This window comes from Arachis hypogaea, chromosome 10 (genome assembly GCF_003086295.3).
Source record: "Arachis hypogaea cultivar Tifrunner chromosome 10, arahy.Tifrunner.gnm2.J5K5, whole genome shotgun sequence".
Lineage (NCBI taxonomy): Eukaryota > Viridiplantae > Streptophyta > Magnoliopsida > Fabales > Fabaceae > Arachis > Arachis hypogaea.
The window spans coordinates 25,074,603-25,095,880 of record NC_092045.1 but is presented as its reverse complement, the minus strand read 5'-3'; positions in this window follow the sequence as shown (position 1 = coordinate 25,095,880).

Here is a 21,278-nt window from a genome sequence, read left to right as displayed (position 1 = left end):
TTTTGGAGAAACTGGTAGCGACGTGTCCGCATGGACGACGCAAATGCGTGCTTTGCATAAAATAGCATCAACGCGAGCGCAAGGACGACGCAAACGTGTGGCATGTGAAACATAACTGACACGAACGCATGACTGAAGCGACCACGTGGAAGAGCTAAACTCCAGATGACGCGACAGCATGACCCGCGCGGATGCGTGACTTGCGCGATCTGCAAAATTTGCAGAAGTCGTCCTCAGCGATTTCTGGGCCCCTTTTGGCCCAGATCCAAGTCCAGAGAACATAGATTGAAGGATTATAAATGGAGGAATCCATCCATTCATGAGCATACGGAGATTGGAGACTGAATACTGGATTCATACACACTTTTTAGGATTTAGATGTAATTTTTAGTTAGAGAGGTTCTCTCCTCTCTCTTAGGATTAGGACTCCTCTTAAAGGACTTAGGAATATTTTTCATCTTCTTCAATTACAGGTTCAATGTCCTTTTTATTTGTCTTTCCAATTTGATTTATGAATTTGTCCATGTTGGAATTGACATCTTTATTTAAATATAATTTGAGGTATTTCAGACTCATGATTGCCTTTCCTCATTTTTAATTTAGATTATTTACTATTGGCTTTGGTTGATTAATTGGTAACTCTTGAGTTATCAAACTCATCGTGATTGATAATTATTATTCTTGCTGATTAATTTAGATTCCTATAACTCTAGTCTTTCCTTAAGGAGTTGACTAGGACTTTAGGTATTAAATTAATTTGTCCACTTAACTGACCTTCATAGTTAGAGGTTGACTTAGTGGGAGCAACAGTATAATTCTCATCATCATTGATACGGATAACTAGGATAGGACTTCCAGTTATCATACCTTGCCAAGAGTTTTATTAGTTATTAATTTATTAATTCCTGCAATTTATTTCTCTTGTTCAAAACCTTTTTAAAACCCAAAAACTCTATTTTCATTAACCAATAGTAAAACACACTTCCCTGCAATTCCTTGAGAAGACGACCCGAGGTTTGAATACTTCGGTTTATAAATTTTATTGGGTTTGTTACTTGTCACAACCAAAACGTTTGTAAGAAAGGTTGATTGCTTGGTTTAGAAACTATACTTGCAACGAGAATTTATTATAACTTCTAAACCATCAATCTTCAGTTCTTCACACAGCCTCACATCTCAGTCTCTGTTCTATGTCTCGCCTTCTCCTCACTCTCGCTCTTTGTTCTGTTTTATGCAGGTTGACCCTCTGCCATCTGCCACGCTACCGTCGAGCCTCTATCGTCTGCCTCTGCCGTTGCACACGGTCGCATATGTCCAGATGTCCATCGGTTACTCTTGCTCTTGGCTGATTTGCTCTGATTTATTGTCATCGTTCATCGCTTCTCTGCTTGTATTGTTGCACGACTGCACCACTTCTCTACCTGAACTGCTGCACGAATGGTGCTGCTTCTCTGCCTGCACAACTGTGTCGCTTCTTTGCGTGCATCCAGGTATGTTTTTTAAACAAAATTCATAATTATTACTTGAATTTGTTACAGACTTCCTGCAATTTTTAGTTGTTACTTGTTACTGACTTCAATTTTTTGTTGTTATGTGATGGTATAAACTTTGAATGTTTGAATTCTGATCATTGTTAGTTCATTTTTCATAATTGTAATTTTTAAAAGGGAAAAAGTTGAATTTATTTTAGTTCTCTTGGAGAATGATGTTGATTTATGTCATTGAAATCTATTGTAGTCGTAAATTTAGTAAATTACATATTACTAGTTGATTATTTTAAACTAGATGTATACTTGTGAAGGATTTGAATATGTATTTTAAAGTATTTGTTGTAATTGTAGCATTACTATTTTAATTTATTATGTGTTTTGAGATTGAACTTGTTAATTTTACCTATTATATAATTTTTAAAAAAATTTATAATAGGTAAAATCTTACAATGCAAGTCTACAATCAAGTCTAGGTTAGCTCCACGAGTTTACTTAAACTCACGAGTTTGACAACCTTGTTTGGGTTTTGGGTTCTCTTTTTATGCGGAGAAAAAGCTCAAATATTAGTATATATTAAAGCCCATTGTTGCTCTTTCTTGAGAGTGAAGTGGTTGAAGTTGAGTTAGAATTGTAAGAGAGAGGTCTCATTTTGAGAGAAAATACCAAACACTAGAGAAGAGAAGAGAGAAAGCATTTTCGTACATACAGAAAAGCTGTCTCTGTAAATTACACATTGCAGATTCGTTATCCGTTGGATCAAGTTCAAATTTGGACAGTGTGTTGCAGACACCTAGTTCTTCATTTTCATTGTTCAGATATTTAGTATGAGGTCTATAGTTAGAGATATTAGCCACGAAGCAGCAACTCTATTTTGTGGTATTTTCACCTTCTTGGTTCTAGTTTGTAAGCTTTGATACTTGGGTTGTTAGACTTGTTGCATGCACTTGTTGTGCAGTGATTTATGACTCTCTTATACCTTATTTTGATCATAATGAATCTATTTCTATGGTCTTGGTGACTTGTGGTTTTATTTCTCACATCGAGAAGGTTTTTCAAGTTAAGAATCTTGGTGTGTTCTTGTCTCTATTTCTGGTTTTTCTATTACATGCTCGGGAGAACAATCTGGACACCCTAAGGAAAAAGGACAGAATAAAAATTTTACACTTTCAGAAGTCTCTGTCACTAAAGCACGTCCAAAAAATCTCAAGGAGAGTTTTAAAAAAATTGGCAGCACTCATACATGAGAAAATCCATCAACTTTTGATTAAGGGAGAAAGGACAAGACCTATTAGGTTAAGTCATGATAGCAAAAAGTCCAATGGTACTTTTTAAATTTAGTAGAAGGCATAAATCTGTCATTAATTTCAAAATTATGTAGTCTTTATTTCAGTTTGCTTTGTTGTTAAGAATTGTCAAGGATTTGATTTGGTTTTGATTTGCTTAGTAGTAATTTTTTAGGAATTTTAAGTTTAAATCAAATTTGATCTAATCCAATTTTAAATCAGATCTAATTTAAATTAATAGATTAATTTTAGAGTCATATCTAGATAAATTTGACCCACTTTTAGGCTAATTTGTTAGGGTCTATTTAAACACTTTTTGTGAGACAAATGGAACATTTTTTTATGAATAAAATTTCTTAGTAGTTTTATGCATATTTTTTTTGTGTGATCAAGTGAGATGCGTGATTTACTTTGCTTGTTGCATGAAGAAATTTGAAGGATCCAACCTAAGGTAATTCCTAGTGTTAGTTCTTTCAATTTTTGGCCATTTGATCTAGATTGTCAAAGATACGTTCTTTGAAGTTCTAGTAGGGAAAATTATTCCAATGATCTAGGTTGCTAACAATAGGTTTCTTAGAGGTCTAGTAGAAAAATCCTTTATTTATCTTTCTATGTTTTTGCTATGTGTCTTTTCTCATTCCTTTCATTCCTCATTCTTTTTTTTTTCCTTATCATTTTGTGCATTTTTCACTGCTATTAGTCTGTTATTGATGCTGCTATTTATTTGTGAGTGGTGTTGTTGCTCCTTTAATTCTTGCAAGTAGAAAATTGTGTGTTTTTATTCCTATCATTTGGTATCAAAGCCAATGGTTTATCGGTATGGTGGTTTAAGGAGTATTCAAAGTGAATCATCAAAAGTCTTCCCAGTATGGGTGATTTGGGCGGCGTGTTTCGCGGTGTAATAAATGAATACTCAAATGTGGTGGAGGATCTAGAAAGAGGGGAAGTTGATGCTCGATATAGAGGCTTACACTTAAGAAAAAGATTGTTAATGTTGCAAGTGTGAGGAGTGCATGAAATTAGTCCGCATCGAAGAAAACAAGAAAGAGTGAGGAGTTTATAAGATGAGAGATCTATTAACTTGACACCTTAAGGTTTTGAGTTGAATGTGTTGTTTTCTTATCTTATGTTCTCTCACTTAGTTCCTCTCTAAAATATGTCCAGTGGTCGAGAGCTCCCCATGGTGGCCCAACAAGCCAAATCTGCCCGTCACGATTATATGGATGTAACTGTCAATCCAGCAATAAACAACAAGCTTCAAACTTCCACCTTGGTTATACCTTAAACATCATATCAGAACCATTCTCATCAGTGTGAACCTTTTCTAGTTCTAACAATTCAACATCCAAAATATCATGTATCTAATGATATCTCACATCAATATGTTTAGATCAAGAATGAAAAGTAGAGTTTTTACCAAGATGTATAGCACTTCGACTATTGATAAACCGCTATTTTACGGTTTATTTTGTACTGAGTTGAGTGGATTTTATCTCTTATTCTCACACTTATTCTTAGAATTTGCATGTTTTATATTTTCCTTCCTAATTTTGTGCTATGATTGAAAACATGCTTCCTTGACCTTAAATTTGATGATTTTAATCCTCTCTTATTACCATTCAATGTCATGATATATTTGTTAAGTATTTTCAGAGTTTATAGGGCAGTAATGGCTTATAAGATGGAAAGGAAGCATGCAAAAGTGGAAGGAATACAAGAAATTGAAGGAATTGCTAAGCTATTAATCCTGACCTCTTCGTACTAAATCGATCATAACTTGAGCTACAGAGGTCTGAATGAGGCTGTTCCAGTTGAGTTGAAAAGCTAACATATGGGCTTCAAAATGATATGTAATTTACCATAGTTGCCTCGCAGTTAGGTGACGAGCACGCATGGCATGACGCATAGGCGTGACTGGTGCGGCAGACAAGCGACGCGTACACGTGACGCGTACGCGTGACCAGGATTTTGTCAAGCGACGCATACGCGTGACAAGGCATCACGTGCTGCAGATATCAAAAAATGCTGGGGGCGATTTCTGGTCTGGTTTTGGCCCAGTTCCAAGCCCGAAAACATAGATTAGAAGCTACGTAATGGGGGAATCATTCATTCAACACTTTCATTCACATAATTTTAGGTTTTAGATGTAGTCTTCTAGAGGAGAGGCACTCTCATCTCTCTAGGTTTAAGGGTTTCTCTTTCAATTTCTCCTTAGGTTCAAGTTCAATTTTACTTTAATTTAGTTTTCTCTTACTCTTATTTGTTCAAGCACTTTAGTTCATCTTCCTCCCTTGTTATTTTCCTTTTTTGCCATTTTCATGTTTATGAGCTATCGTTACATTTGATTTCTTCTAATGCAATTTGTGTTTTCTATGTTTATTGTTGCTCTCTTTAATTGTTAGTCATTGATGCTTACAATTGGTTGTTTAGATTTATTTTCCTTGTTAGTTTTCTATATTTTTATTTTATACCTTCCAAGTGTTCGATAAAATTCTTAGTTGGGTTTTAAATTAGATTTTTATGTTCTTAACTTGGATTAATCAATTAAAGACCCTTGAGTTATCAAAACTCATTTGTTGATTGGCACTTGAAGATTGCTGGTTAGCTTGAACTTCACCAAAGCTAGTCTCTCACTTTGAGTTGATTAGGACTTGTGAACTCAAGTTAATTGTATACACTTGACCTTCCTCCATTGGCCAGAGGTTAACTAAGTGAAGGCAACTCGCATTTGCCATCACAATTGACAATGATAATGAGGATAGAACTTCTAATTATCAATCATTGCTAAGAGCTTTCTTAGTTACTAATTTATTTTCTTGTTATTTACATTCCTTGTTTATTACACTCAAAAACCCAAAAAGATACAATCTCATAACCAATAATAAACTACACTTCCATGCAATTCCTTGAGAGACGACCCGAGGTTTAAATATTTCGGTTAATTTTATTGGGTTTGCTTAAGTGACAAACAATTTAAATTTGATTGAGGTTTAATTGTCGGTTTATAACTATACTTACACTGCGCTTATTTTTGTGAAAAACTTTACCGACATTTTTCCTCCATCAACTATCACCACATACCTCTCTTGATCAAACCCGAGCTACTTCAAGAATTGTTTCGTCCAAAGCATCTCCATGCATACTTTGGAAACAATAATAAACTCGGCCTTTGTAGTAGGCAAAGCAATACATTTTTTCAATCTAGATTTTCATGACACAACTCTACCCGCAAAGTTGATCAAAAAAATCTGAAATAAACCTTCTAGAATCAATATCCCCTGTCATGTTTAAGTCAGTATAACTAACTAGAATAGGATTATCACTTTCATAAAACAACTTCATGCGAGAAGTGCCACAAAGATATCTCATTGTCCATTTTACATCATTCTAATGCTCTCTTTCTGGTTTAAAACAAAATGGCTAACATAACCAATAACATGATCTATATCCAGTCTTGTGCATAGCATATCATGCATTAAACTATCCATGATTGATGCATGTAGAACTTTTTTCATGTCTTTCTTCTCTTCTTCACTTGATGGATTTTGATTGCAACTCAATTTGATATGCGTAGCAAGAAGAATACTAACGGCCTTTGCTTTCTCTATATGGAACCTATGGAATATTGTCTCTATGTATTTCTCCTGTAATAGGAAAAGTTCTTCTCCTTTCTATCATGCTTGATTCTTATACCAACAAAATCCTTTGCTGGCCCAAGGTCCTTCATTGCAAATGACATTGTAAGTTGTTTCTTCAACATGTCAATCCTTGAAATATTCTAACCAACAATAAGCATGTCATCAACATATATCAAAAGGATAATAAAATCATTACTAGCAATCAGTTTAACAAATACACAATGATCAAAAGCAGTTTTCTTGTAGTCTTGTTCTGCCATAATAGACTCGAACTTCTGATACCATTGTCTCGAAGCTTGCTTTAAGCCATATAAACTCTTCTTTAGTTTGGAACTTCTCTTTGCCTTTTACCATGAAACCTTCAGGTTGTTCCATGTAAATTTCATCCTTAAAATCACCATGAAGGAAATCAGTTTTTATATCAATCTACTCTATCTCTAAATCAAGACTTGCAGCCAAGTTCAAAAGAGTTCTAATGAAAGATCTTCTTACAATCGATGAAAAGATTTTATTATAGTAAACTCCCTTTTTTGCCTGTAGCCTTTGGCCACCAATCTAGCCTTGTACCTCGGAGTCTAAGAGCTTTATTCATGCTTCAACCTATAAATCCATCTGTTATGCAAAGCTTTCTTCCCTTTTGCTAACTTTTCCAATTTCAAATGTTTGATTATCATGCAAGGATTTTATTTTATCTTGCATTAAGTCAAACCATTTCTTATTGTCATCACCTTCCATAGCTTCCTCATAACCCAACCCGAGGTGGCGGTGGATTTCGTTTGGGGTGAGTGTTCGAGTGAGGCATGACGAGGTCGGGTTTAGGGTGTACCTACCCCAGGGTATATACATAGAAATACTTTTTAGAAATTAAGATTTGGCTCACATCACATATTCAGTGATTCACAGTATTAGTCCATTCTCTATAGTAGGGATGTAATCAGTTCGGTTTAGTTCGGTTTTGGACCAAAAATAAACCAACCAACTTGTTCGGTTCTTTGGTGATATCAACTATTCGGTTTGTTGCTTTCTGGACAACCGAACCGAACTGAACCGAACCAACAACGATTTGGCTCGGTCAGTTTTTTTGGTTTTTTAAAACTAATAATCAGAATTTAAATTACCATAAAATAAAATTTAAAACCGTCAATAAACTAAAATAACAAAAGTAAATCACATGCAAAATCAATACAATTTTAACTTGTCCCAATAATCAAACTAAAAAACAAAGATAATTAGAAATGTCTAGCAAACAACAAAAATAAACAAACTTTAAAACTAAATAAAGACCGAAACAGCCACTTTAAAACTAAATAAAAACCAAAACAGCCATGATGTTTAATCTGAATCCACACCAGATACATCATCATCTTCTTCAGTTGGTGCAATTTCTATAAGAAACAAAACAAAAAAAATCAATATAGATTATAAATTATAAACATAAACTATGAAAGGAACTTCAAATTTTTTTTTTGCATACTTAATTCAAGTTTCTCAAACTCTTCAATAAGACAATAAGCTCCTCAAAATCAGTTGTTCTTGGAAAAGTATGAAGCCAATTTTGTGTGCAAATCAATGCCTCAACTATCTTTGGAGTTAAAGAAATCCTGTAGTTGTTTATTCAAACTCGTCAACCTAACATTATCAACTTATAACATTCAAAAAAATTTAGAAGTTTCCAACAAACCAACAACAACAACAAAATTATAGCCATAATGAGGTTGAAGATTCTACCATTATCAACTTATAATATTCAAAAAAATTGATAAGTTTCTAACAGATCAGCAACAATAACAAAATTATAGCTGTAATTGAGAAATTTCCAACAACAACAACAACAACAACAACAACAACAACAACAACAACAACAACAACAACAACAACAACAACAGCTTATAACTTATCAACTTATAACATTCAAAAAAATATTTTTTTCAACAGACCAACAACAACAATAACTTCTAATAAATTATCAACTTATAACATTAAAAAATTATTTTTTCCAATAGACCAGCAACAACAACAAAAGTATATCCATAATTGAGAAGTTTCCAACAGATCAGCTACAACAACAACGACAACTAATACCTTATCAATTTATAACATTCAAAAAAATTGTTTTTAACAGAGCAACAACAACAAAAACTTTTATGCAACAAATTGTGAATATATTAAGTTACTAACCTCAAAAGAAGACATTGTGAGTTGCAGGAGAGGGCTCAGACTGAAGCTATTCTCGGTGAAAGAGAGGACTACTCAGTAACGAAGAGAAATTGCTCGGTCATGGAGAAGAACTGCTCAGTTTAGGGTTTGCTGCGACAACGCCGACTAGATGATGGTACGGATTGGATAACGGCGCGGACTGAACAACGGCGTGAACTGCTACAGTTGCGAAGACGACATGAACGCGGGTTAGACGACGGCACTCTCCAGCTCTCTGCAATGCCTACGATGGAGATGACTGCTACAGTTGCGATGACATCCTTAAGAGCGATAATGGACGACTTGTGACTGGAGGTGGAAGACGGCGGCAGTTTTCTGGCTCCCTCAGGCTCTCATTCTCTCAGGCATGGAGAAGGAAGATGGATATGTGAGTTCACTAAGTTGTGGGCTTGTGGCTGCATGAAAGGAAGGGGTTTGAAGATTTTGTTATTAGGTTAAAGGGTAAACTGGTAAAAGGAAGCATTACTGAACCACTTCTTCAGTTTGGTTCGGTTCGATTCGATTTGGTTTCTTTCAAGTGAACCAAAAACTGAATCGAACTGATCGGTTTAATTAAAAAAACTAAAATAACCAATTTTTTGGTTTTTCATTCGGTTGTTGTAAATTTCGGTTTGGTTTTGCAGTAAATTTTGGTCCGATTCGGTAAATTACACCCCTACTCCATAGCCATGCCAGAGAGACCCAGTCATATTCACCCAGAGTCTTCTTCTTCTCGGCTTCTTCGTAGAAATCCTCATAGCTCTCGTTGTCGTCACAGCTTCTACCATCTCGCCACTGAGCCCATCATCGTCGCTACTAAGCCCGTCATCGTATACCTTCACAGCTCTTGTCGTCACTACTGTCGAGCCCATCACCATCGTTGCTGAGTCCGTCGCTACTTTCTTGATGAGCCCCTTTCTTCTAGGTATATTCCTTAAACCCATCGCTGCCTTCCTCTTGTTGAGCCCTTCGTTCTAGGTAAACTCCTCTCCCTCCCTCCCTCCCTCCCTCTCTCCCTCCTTCCCTCCCCATCACATTATGAGTATGTTAAGTTCTTCTCTTTTTCTTCTTCCATATACTCATCACTTGATCATCACTGCACTTTTATGTGAGTCTGTCACCGGAGTCCCTTTTCCCTAAGCACATCACTGTCTTCCTCCTCTATCTCTCTATCTGCAAATAAGTTTCTTTCTCTCTCTCACATTATGAATGACTAAATCTGCATATTGAATCTATACTTAGCAAAGTTGTGACTTTGTCTTGTAATTTTATTGGTGAAGTTGTGACTTTGTATTGTGATTTTGTGTATATATGTGCAGTGGGTCTAATATGCATTTCATTGATTTCTATCCATATTATGTACTAATATTTTTCATGATTTATTCTAAAATTATTTTATATAAAAATTGATTGATTCTTCATTGAAGTGTGCATGTTCTCATTACATAAAGTTCATTTTGCATTTTTCATTTTAAATCGTTATTGACTTTGGGTTCTAATTACTGATGTTGGCCGCAAAAGTTTATATATGTTGATTGAAAATTAGGGCTTTTCTAATTTTGCTTGATTTATATATGTGTAATGGGTCTAATTGCTGATGTTGCAATAGTTTGCTTAATTTTTTCAATAGGTGCTTTATATATGGTTTACTTGTTTTTTTAATATAGGTGCTTTGAGATTATTTCCTGGCTAGTAATGTTAGAGAAGACATACAAAGCAACAATGCTGCTCCTAATGATATTGAAATTAAAATTCAAAGTAATGTTAATCCACTTCATGTTAAATTCGTAGTGATTAGACATTAGTTTTTTTTATTTCATCTTATTTGATATTATATGAATTTTATGTTTGCATTTTAATTTATGTATGAATTTTAATTTTCTATCTCAATTTATGTATGAATATGTAAATTTTAAAGTTTTATTTAATTGTTATAGGATGGGTAGAGGTGGGGAGGGCACCTGATAAACCACTATTTTATGATTTATCTTGTACTCAATTGAGTGGTTTTTATCAAGTCTCTACACACTTATCCATACAATTCGCACAGTTTTACAATTCCTTCCTAGTTTTGTGCTACAATTGAAAACTTGCTTCCTAAGCCCTTAAATTGTGTGTTTTAATTCCCCTTTATACCATTCGATGCCGTGATCTGTGCGTTAAGTGTTTTTAGGCTTTAAAGGGCAGCAATGGCTTAGAGGATGGAGAGGAAGCTTGCATAAATGGAAGGAGCACAAGATAGCCAGCGAGGAGCGACGCGTGCACATACCTAACGTGTGCGCGTGAATTAGAGTTCGCACGGCGACGCGTGCGCGTGCCTGACGTGTACGAGTGACACGCGAGGATGACCAGCAACGCGTACGCGTGACATGCGCTACCTACAGAAATTGCAAAAAATACTGGGGGCAATTTTGGGACGAGTTTTGACCCAGTTTTTGGCCCAGAAACACAGACTAGAGCCAGGGGACAAGCAGAGACTCAACACACATTCTCATTCGCATAGTTTTAGTTTTAAATTGGAATCTTAGAGAGAAATTACTACTTCCTCTAGGTTTTCCTCATATTCATAGATTTCTAGTTTTGATGCTTTTGATGCTTTTGCTTTGGATATTGAGAAGAGTCACTACCTCCGTTGAAGTTGCTATTTTAGTTTGTTTTCTTATTCCTTTACTCTTTTAATTGCCCATTAATCCTGTTCAGATAAGGATGTTGCATTTTGGAATTTATTAATGCAAAGAATTACTTTTACCTTTAGTTAATTTTCAGTTCCTATTTAATCTAATTTATCATGTCTTCTTCTTATAAGTTTGTGAACGTTGTACTCATGTTAACGGAGTAGACTCCCAACTTGACTTGGGAGTTGATTAAAATGAGACCCTTGAGTTGGAATACTCAAGTAATTAGTTAACTTGGAAGTTGTTGGCTAACTCTCTAGGCACTAACGCTAACTCTTCCCAAGGGAGAGGATTAGGAGTTGTGAATAAGAGTTAGCTCAATCATTTGACTTTCCTTTATTTAGTAAGGGTTAACTAAGTGAAAACAACAACCTCTTGCTATTCCACTTGGAAGAATCCAACAAGGATAGAACTTCCAATTAATCTACCCCCGGTCAAGGCTTTTACTTTGAATATATAAATCGCTTTTAATTCACATTTCTTTAATTTACCATCATTAAATTTTATGTTCCTCAACTCTTAAAAATTTCTCGGAAAACCCCTGACCAATAAAATAGCACACTTTTGTCAACTCGTTGGGAGACGACTTGGGATTTCTACTCCCAGTATGTTTATTCTAAAATTGTGACAACCCTTTCTAAATTCATAAGCGGATTTTCGTCTGTTAGGAACTATACTTGAAACGTTATTTCTATACTAATTTTTTAATCGGCTAATCTCAGCCACATCAATTTTTGGCGCCGTTGTCGGGGAGTTGCAATAGTGTGCTAAATTATTAGTTGGTGTAAATATTTTTAATTTTTGCATATTTTATTTTGTTTTATTACCATGAGATGTATGTTTCTTTCATTGAATGACGCGTTCACTGCCTGACTCGAGTTTAGCCGCGTTTGATCCTGAAATTGAAAGATCTATTTCACGTATTAGGCGAGCTCAGTGTCAGTTAGCCTCTGAGGGTGGTGAAGTGGTTCTTACCAATTCACCAATCTCATCTAAGGGCGAATATGAAGCACTATCTGAGGAAGAAACAAGCTCTTCTTCTACTGACTCTGTTGATTTACGCACAAATAACATGGCAGCGCCCAGGAGGATTACTCTCCAGAAAGCAGGAGCTCCAGACTTTACACTATTCTAATAAACTTGATACATAAGTTTAATGGCTTACCTGCTCAGAAGCCTATAAAGTACCTCAGGGATTTTCAGACAGCCTGTTCTACTGTTAGGCGTCATGGTGCATATAAGACTTCTATTCTGCTAACCGCCTTCCCGTTTTCTCTTGAGGAAAAGGTGAGGGAGTGGTACTACACTCAACCTAAAGTAATTATTACTAACTGGGATACGCTCAGGAGAGAATTCTTGAAAAAATACTTTCCAGCTGAAGTTACTGATAGACTGAGGAAAGAAATTTCCTGCATTATTCAAGGCGAATCAGAGACTCTTTATGAGTATTGGGAGCACTTCAGGAATCTTCTGTATGCATGCCCTCACCACATGATTGAAAAGTTGGTGTTGATCAGCTACTTCACACAAGGCATGAAGCCTCAGGATAAGACTACATTAGATGGTGCGAGTAATGGTTCTCTGAAAAAGTACAAGACTGCGATTGAAACGTGGCAACTGATCAGTGACCTAGCTGAGTCCACTCGGAATGCTAGTCACAGGAACAACCATCCCAAGGCTGTTGTAGAGGTTTCCTCTAGCAGTGAGACTACTGCTCTCACACAGACTCTGTGTGAGATGACCAACCTACTAAAGCAGATACAGCTGAATCAACAACAACCTCAGCCTCCCCCACAATAATAGTGTCAACAGCTGGTCCCTTACAGAGTGTGCTGAATATGTGCATGCTATACTCATTACACTGATGAGTATCCGCAACTCCAACAAGAAGACAACATCTTAGCAGCTACCCATAACTTCTATGACTGACCGAATCAAGGATACCATCAACAAGGCGATAATTATAACCAAGGTGGAAACTACAATCAAGGTTGGCAAGACATCCTCAACCAGGGATAGAGGGATAACTCCAACCAAGGATAGAGAGGTAACTCTAACCAAGGATGGAGGGACAACTACAATCAAGGAGGCAGAGACAATGGTAAAAATCAGAGATGGAACAACAACAGTAATCAGCAGAACCAGTCTCAGCAGAATCAAAATCAGCCTTACTGAGCACCTCACCAAAGGAAAGCCCAGGCACCTCAAAACAACCAGTAGCAAGCCCCTCAAATTACTTACCCATCTTCCTCTCCCAATGATGAGCTGCTTCACTCTATTGCTCAAGGACAAAAAGACCTTCAGAACTCAATTAACTCTACCATGAATGGTCTTAACTCCACTTTATAAGCTTTTATCTCCCGATTGGAACCAGCTTCCACCCTCAACAATCAACCTGCAAGCTCAAATACACTCCCTTCTCAACCTTTATCCAACCCCAAAAGAGGAATCAATGTCGTTACTTTGAGGTTCGGGACTACACTGCAAGAGAGGAGTCATGAGGAGCCAAGCTCAAGAGCAGACATCCCAGTTGAAGACATTGTTGAGGTGGAGGACGTTGAAGAAGAGGATGCAGCACAAGGAGCAGTTAAAGAAGAAGCAACCTCACCGAGGAATGAAGCACCAAGAGGCGCAGACACTACAGGTGGCGCCATCCCTATTCCATTTCCACACCTTGCTAGGAAGCCCAGAAAGCAGATGGAGCTAGACCCCAAAATGGTAGAAATATTCAAAAAGGTTGAGGTAACAATTTCCCTTTTTGATGCCATTCAGCAAGTACCTAAATATGCTAAGTTTCTAAAAGATTTGTGCATGCATAAAGATAAAATAAATGACTTAGAAACTATTCCTCTAGGTAGCTCTATTTATGCTTTAATGGGTGCCATACCAGAAAAATGTGGGGATCCGGGTCTATGCATGGTTACTTGTGTTATTAATGGTGTACAATTTCCTGACTGCATGTGTGATTTAGGCGCGTGTGTGAGTATTATGCCATTATCTGTATATGACGCTTTGAGGCTCCCTCCCTTAAAAAGGTTGGCAGCATGTTTTGTTTTGGCAGATAAGAGCATTATCTATTGACTTCTACATTTTGAAAATGTGCCCTAATGAATCAGGAAGACCATCATCCATCCTACTTGGAAGGCCATTTCTGAAGACTTCAAGGTTCAAATTGGATACCTTCTCAAGAACTTACTCTTTCGAGATAGATGGCAGAACAGTGAGCTTCAACCGGGATGAAGCCATGAAGCACCCACCGAAAGATTACTCCATCTTCTAGTGTGACATTATTGATGAGATTGTGGCTGAATTTCACTAAGAAGAGGTGGAAGAGGCGCTTATGGAGCAAGAGGCAAGTGTGGGGACACCCCCTGAGCTTACTGAAGATACCTTGCCACCACAATTAGCTCCAGATGATCAAGAACCTAGTTATGAACAGAAAATGGAGCTGAAGCCCCTTCCACCCCACCTCAAGTATGCCTACCTTGAGAATGATCAGAAGCTCTCAATTATCATTGCAAGGGAACTCACTTCCCAGCAGGAGGAGAAGTTGCTTAGTGTGCTGAGAAGACACAAGAAAGCGACTGGGTAGAGCTTGGCGGATATAGTAGACATCAGCCCTCAAGTCTGTGAGCATCGGATATTTTTAGAAGAGGGGGAACGGCCTATCCACCAACCTCAAAGGAGGCTGAACCCCACCATCTTAGAAGTTGTCAAGAAGGAAGTGACCAGACTGCTGGAGGCAGATATCATCTACCCTATCTCAGATAGTGAATGGGTCAGCCCAGTACAAGTGGTGCCCAAGAAGTCTGGAGTCACTACCACAAAGAATGAGTAAGGAGAGCTCAAAGCAACCAGAGTGCAGAACTCCTGGAGGGTGTGCATTGATTACAGGCGCTTCAACCAGGCTACTCACAAAGATCACTACCCATTGCCTTTCATTGATCAGATGCTTGATCGCCTATCAGGTAAATCACACTACTACTTCTTAGATGGTTACACTGGCTATTTTCAAATTCATATAGCTCCTGAAGATCAGGAGAAAACTAATTTTACATGTCCCTTTGGAACGTATGCATACAAGAGGATGCCTTTTGGCTTATGTAATGCACCGGCTACATTTCAAAGGTGCATGATGAGTATTTTCTCAGATTTTCTTGAGAACTGTATGGAAGTTTTCATGGATGATTTTAGTGTGTATGGTGATTCTTTCAACCTTTGCTAAGATAGTTTAGCTAGAGTATTAGACAGGTGTGTTAGTTCAAACATTGTATTAAATTTTGAAAAATATCATTTTATGGTTAAACACGGTATTGTTCTAGGACACGTTGTTTCTAATACTGGTATTCCTGTAGATCTAGCAAAGGTAAATGTTATTTCTAGTTTACCTTACCCTTCTTCCATGAGGGAAGTCCGTTCGTTCCTTGGTCATGCAGGTTTCTACCAGAGATTTATCAAGGACTTCAGTAAGGTAGCACTGCCTTTATCCAGACTGCTGCAAAAGGATGTTGAATTCGAGCTGAGTGAGGCTTGCATGGAAGAGTTTGATAAGCTGAAGATCGCCTTGACTCAAGCTCCGATTGTGAGAGGACCAGACTGGAGCTAACCTTTTGGGATTATGTGTTATGCCTCCAATCATGCAGTAGGAGCGGCGCTGGCTCAGCGCGAAGGTAAGGATCCTTTTATAATTGCATATGCTTCTAAGAACTTAGACGCTGCTCAGTCTAACTACACTACCACTGAAAAAGAGCTTCTGGCTATAGTTTTTGCTCTGGATAAATTTCGAGCCTACTTACTTGGTATTAAGGTGGTAGTGTACTCAGACCATGCAGCTCTAAAATATCTATTAGCTAAAAAAGAGTCCAAACCAAGGTTAATACGTTGGATATTGTTGCTGCAAGAATTTGATTTAGAAATTAAGGATAGGAGTGGTTCCCAGAATTTAGTGGCGGACCACTTGAGTCGCCTAGAGCACGTTAAGAGTAACTCCACTCCTATCATTGATGCTTTTCCATTTGATAGCTTACACGCAATATCTGAAGTAGTTCCTTGGTATGCCCTTGTAGCTAATTATCTAGTTAGTCATACATTCCCTCCTAATTTTACTAAGCATCAAAGGTACAAGCTGAAAAGCGAGTCCAAATATTATATATGGGAAGAGCCATATTTATGGAGGTATGGTGCTGACCAGATAATTAGAAGGTGTGTGCCTCAATCAGAATTCCAGTCAATTTTAGAGGCCTGCCACTCCTCTGAGAGTGGTGGACATTTTTGTTCTCAAAGGACAGCTAGAAAAATTTTAGACTGTGGATTCTGGTGGCCCACTCTTTTTAAAGATGCTACTACCTTCTGTAAATCTTGTTCCCCATGCCAAAGATTTGGTAATATATCCAAGAGGGATGAGATACCCCAACAGCTTATGCTGTTCTGTGAAATTTTTTATGTTTGGGGCATTGACTTCATGGGTCCGTTCCCAAACTCGAGCGATTTCTTATATATACTGTTAGTTGTAGATTATGTTTCTAAATGGGTGGAAGCAATTCCTACCCGTACTGATGATGCTAACGTTGTTGTCTCCTTTATTAGAAATTATATTATCTGTCGCTTTGGATCACCACGAGCAATCATGAGTGATCAAGGAACTCACTTTTGTAACAGGAGATTAACAGGACTACTTAAGAAACATGGCATTGTCCACAAGGTAGCAACAGCTTACTATCCTCAAACCAATGGGCAAGCAGAGGTGTCTAATAGAGAGATAAAGCACATTTTGGAGAAGATAGTCAAGCCTCATAGGAAGGACTGGAGCACACGGCTTGTTGATGCGCTTTGGGCTTATCGAACGGCATACAAGACACCCATAGGAATGAGCCCCTTCTGCTTAGTGTATGGAAAGGCTTGTCATCGCCCAGTGGAGGTGGAACACAAGGCTTTCTGGGCTGTAAGAGAATGCAACATGGAATTTGAGAAGGCTGGCACTAAAAGGAAGCTGCAATTGGCAGAACTGGAGACCCTTCGACTCGAAGCATATGACAACTCCAGACTACACAAAGAGAATGTGAAGGTTGTGCATGACAAGCATATCAGAAGAAGAGAGTTTAGACCTGGGAAGCTAGTCCTCCTTTACAACTCAAGGATGAGGCTCATGCCAAGCAAGCTAAGATTAAGGTGGGAAGGCCCCTATAGGGTAGAAAAGGTAGATCCATACGGAGTCTTCCACTTGAGTCATCCTTCAAGTTCCAAATTCATCAAGGTCAATGGATATCGCTTAAAGCTATACCATGGTGAGAAGATGAAGGAAACTAAAGGACATAAAAGCAAAGTGCTAGGTAGGAGACAACACACTATAGTATGATCGTTTCTTCTCATTCCTAGTTTATTTTCTTTTAATTTTCTCAGTAGACATTCATAATTTCTGCATACATCTGCATGCTGCATTTTGCATTCCGCATAAAAAAAAGCACACGACGTGCAAGAGTCGCTGACGCGTACGTGTCATATGTGTGTGCGTGAAAAATAAAAATTGAACAGATAGTTGGGCATGAGTGGTGCTGGTTGCGTGTCTTATGCACAAGCAAGACCACGCGTACGCGTCCCTCACGCGTACGTGTCCTTCACGCGTACGCGTGACCATGCAAATCGGCGTAAACGGGTGTAGGGTCAGAGAGTTATGATGGTGTGGGGCTGAAACTATGCTAGCAGCACAAGTCCCATCGCACGTACGCGTCCCTAACGCATGCGCGTCGTTTTCCAATAAGGGCCATCCACGCGTGCGCATGCCTGACGCGCACGCGTCGTATGCCATTTTTGCCCCCACGCACTGATCAAACAGAGAGTTGTGCGTGCGTGGAGCTGCCTTTGTGCCAATTTCACAACCCATGTCATGTGTAGGCGTCCCTGACGCTTACGCGTTGCTTGGAAATCACGCGACCCACACGTACGCGTCTCCTACGTGTACGTGTCGCATGCGACGCATGATTAAAACACCTCAGCGCCTGATTTCAAATCATCCACCACTCCAATCCTAATTCTTTTCAGTCCTAGTTATTTCTTCTTTCTTCTTTCTTTCTTATTCCTTATTCTTTCTTCATATCTATTACTTTCTTTCTTCCTTCTTCATCTTCTTCATCAGGTTTCTTTTCTTTTTTCTCTTTTACTCTTTCATTATTACATCCATTTATGTTTCTTTCTTCTCTATTTTTTTCTTTTAGTTTCATTGTCCATGGTTTCTTTTTCTTTTCTTTTTCTTGCATTCTTATGTTGGTATTGGAATTTTATGTGGGTATTACTTTACTATACTAAAGCTTGTGGATATTATGAGGAGTGGTTTGATAATTGATATTTTAATTTGGCTCTCATCTACATTTGGATTATATTATTTTCATTCATACTTTAACTTGTTCACCAAGTGTTTGTGAAAAAGCCTATGGCATCTTGAACTCTTTTTTGTTTTACTCCTCTTCTACTTGAATGCCTCTTTTTCAAAACTCTTGCATTCCACATGTAATTGGGATTATCATTCACAGTTGCCATCATTACAAATGCTCTTTTATTTGGCACATTTATTACTTGATGGTTGAGTTATGCTTTTCATGCCTGTTACTTGCATGTTTTTACCCTCTTGCATTTTATTATTCTGCATTGCCTACCTGATCTTCATTGATGTCTTACCTACATGTTGTAGCTACCATGTATTTGAGCTATTATCTTTCCTTTGGCATTCATTATCACCTGGAATTTTCTCCCTTTCGGTCTTAGTTATCTATATTTCACACTCTTTCTTTTTCTTCTTCCTTAGGCATGGGTACCAAGAAAGAAAAAGAGAAGGCAACTGACAAGACACCAGCAAGGAGAGGAACCAAGAGAACACTGGCAAAAGTACTTCCATCTATCAGTGTAAAGCCACCAACAAAGTGGGTGAAGATGATCATTAAGGTTGATGAATCAGAAAAAGTCTTTCCCATCCGAGACTCCACACGATTTGCTAACTGTTATTGCGAACAGATGTTCCCCATCCTAGCCGAAAGGAACTACAACAATGAGCACCTGCTCATTGTCCCAACACACTTTGTTGATTTTGTGGAGCTCCGAATTGAGAGGAGACAATGGAAATTTTTGAGGAGACAGCCGCAAAAGGCCAACTTATCATGGGTAGTTAAATTCTACTCAAACTTCTATTCGCCTACTCTACAAATTGTCTTCGTCCGTCAGCAGCAGGTCCCTGTCTATGAGAGTGCCATACAAAGAGCATTGGACCTTCCACCTAGTCCAGAGGGATGGGATGCATATCAAGAGGCATCTCACAAGTGCCAAATGTATCAATTTGACTGGGATAGTATTCTTGGAGTTATCGCCCAACCTAGCGGCACCTGGATCTGTGGGACGCATCGGTCAAAACCCAAGAGCATCTCAGCCCAGTCACTTACGAAAGTATTAAAATTTCGAATCTTGTCTTATGTATGCAACAACTCATTAGCTAACGACAAATCCTTAATAAATGGAACTTCAATCCATGGTGGATTAGTTCTCGATTTGCCGAGTTGGAAAATACAATGAAAGAAATATTATTTGTCTTGAAAGTAGAATAATTTTCATTGATAGCAATACTTGTGGAGATTTGTCTTTGTTAAATTTAAAATGTGACAACTTTATTTATTGGTATCATATTCACTCATGAAGTCAAAACAATATAATCAACGTTGTTACCGGTTAATATTTCACATTTTATGATATGATTTTTAAGTTTCCAAATTTATAGACTTATGTCACTGTAAAAGCTATTAAATTGATTAATATTCCTTAGTAATATTACCAAAACACTATCGATGAGTATTAGTTTATGTAAAAAGAAACTCTAATAACTTTTGTTATTTAATATATAATTTATTCTATTAAAAAATAAATTTATTATTCCTAGATTGATAAATACATTTTCTTCCATTTTTACACTAGTTTATTTGGCAATAATTACTATTAAAAAACAAAAGACTATACTATTTTATAATGTGATGTACAAATAATTTTTTATTTTAAAATTAATTCTAGTCAATAAAATAAAATTAAAAATATTTTTTTACACAAATTTAAATTTAACTTTAGAATTGATTAACAACTCACCTTTTTTAATTTTAATAACCAAAAAAACTTAGCTGCAAAAATTTGCTATTTAATAATTTCAATCATTTAAATTTTAATTTGCAAAAATTAGATTAAAAATTAATTATAACTTAATAATCGATTATATATATTAGTACGCAAATAATAATATCTAATGTATAATTTATTTTTTTATAGGATTAATATCTAATTTATTGAATATTGATTTATTATTCAAAATTTTTTTATAAATATTGTAGTATGTAAAAATAGTAATTTTTTATTATGTAATTAACTTAATTAATAATTTTTATTATTATTTTTCTACCAAAAGATCATATTTATACTATTTATATATTTTTCTAATACTAATAAATAAATAGATATTTATACTATTATACTTATTATTCTAGATAATGGCTTAAGTTGTATGTTAAATAATATAAATTATATTTTGTATATTAAATTAATTAAATTTATCTATATTAAGAGGAGAAAAATTATGTAATAAATCATATGTTATAAAAATTAATTGATTTACACATAAATTAACTTGATTAAAAATAAAAAAATAATTTATCATATATAATAATTCTTGATATATGTAGTATCATGTATATATTAGGAAGATCTATTTTAATTATGTGAATTATTATTATCATCATCATCATCATTATCATCATTGTAAACTCCGATAAATTAGTAGATAATTACACAATAAATTAGTTTTTAATAAGGGAGATTAAAAATGCGAATATTATATTAAATTAGGATAGAACTCATTGAAATTTAAATTTTGACACTAATTTCGAAAAAACCGGTCTAAGATTGAGCCAAACCGATAAATCAGACCGTGAACTCAATCGGGCCAGCCATTTAAAATAAACCCCACGTTCTTCT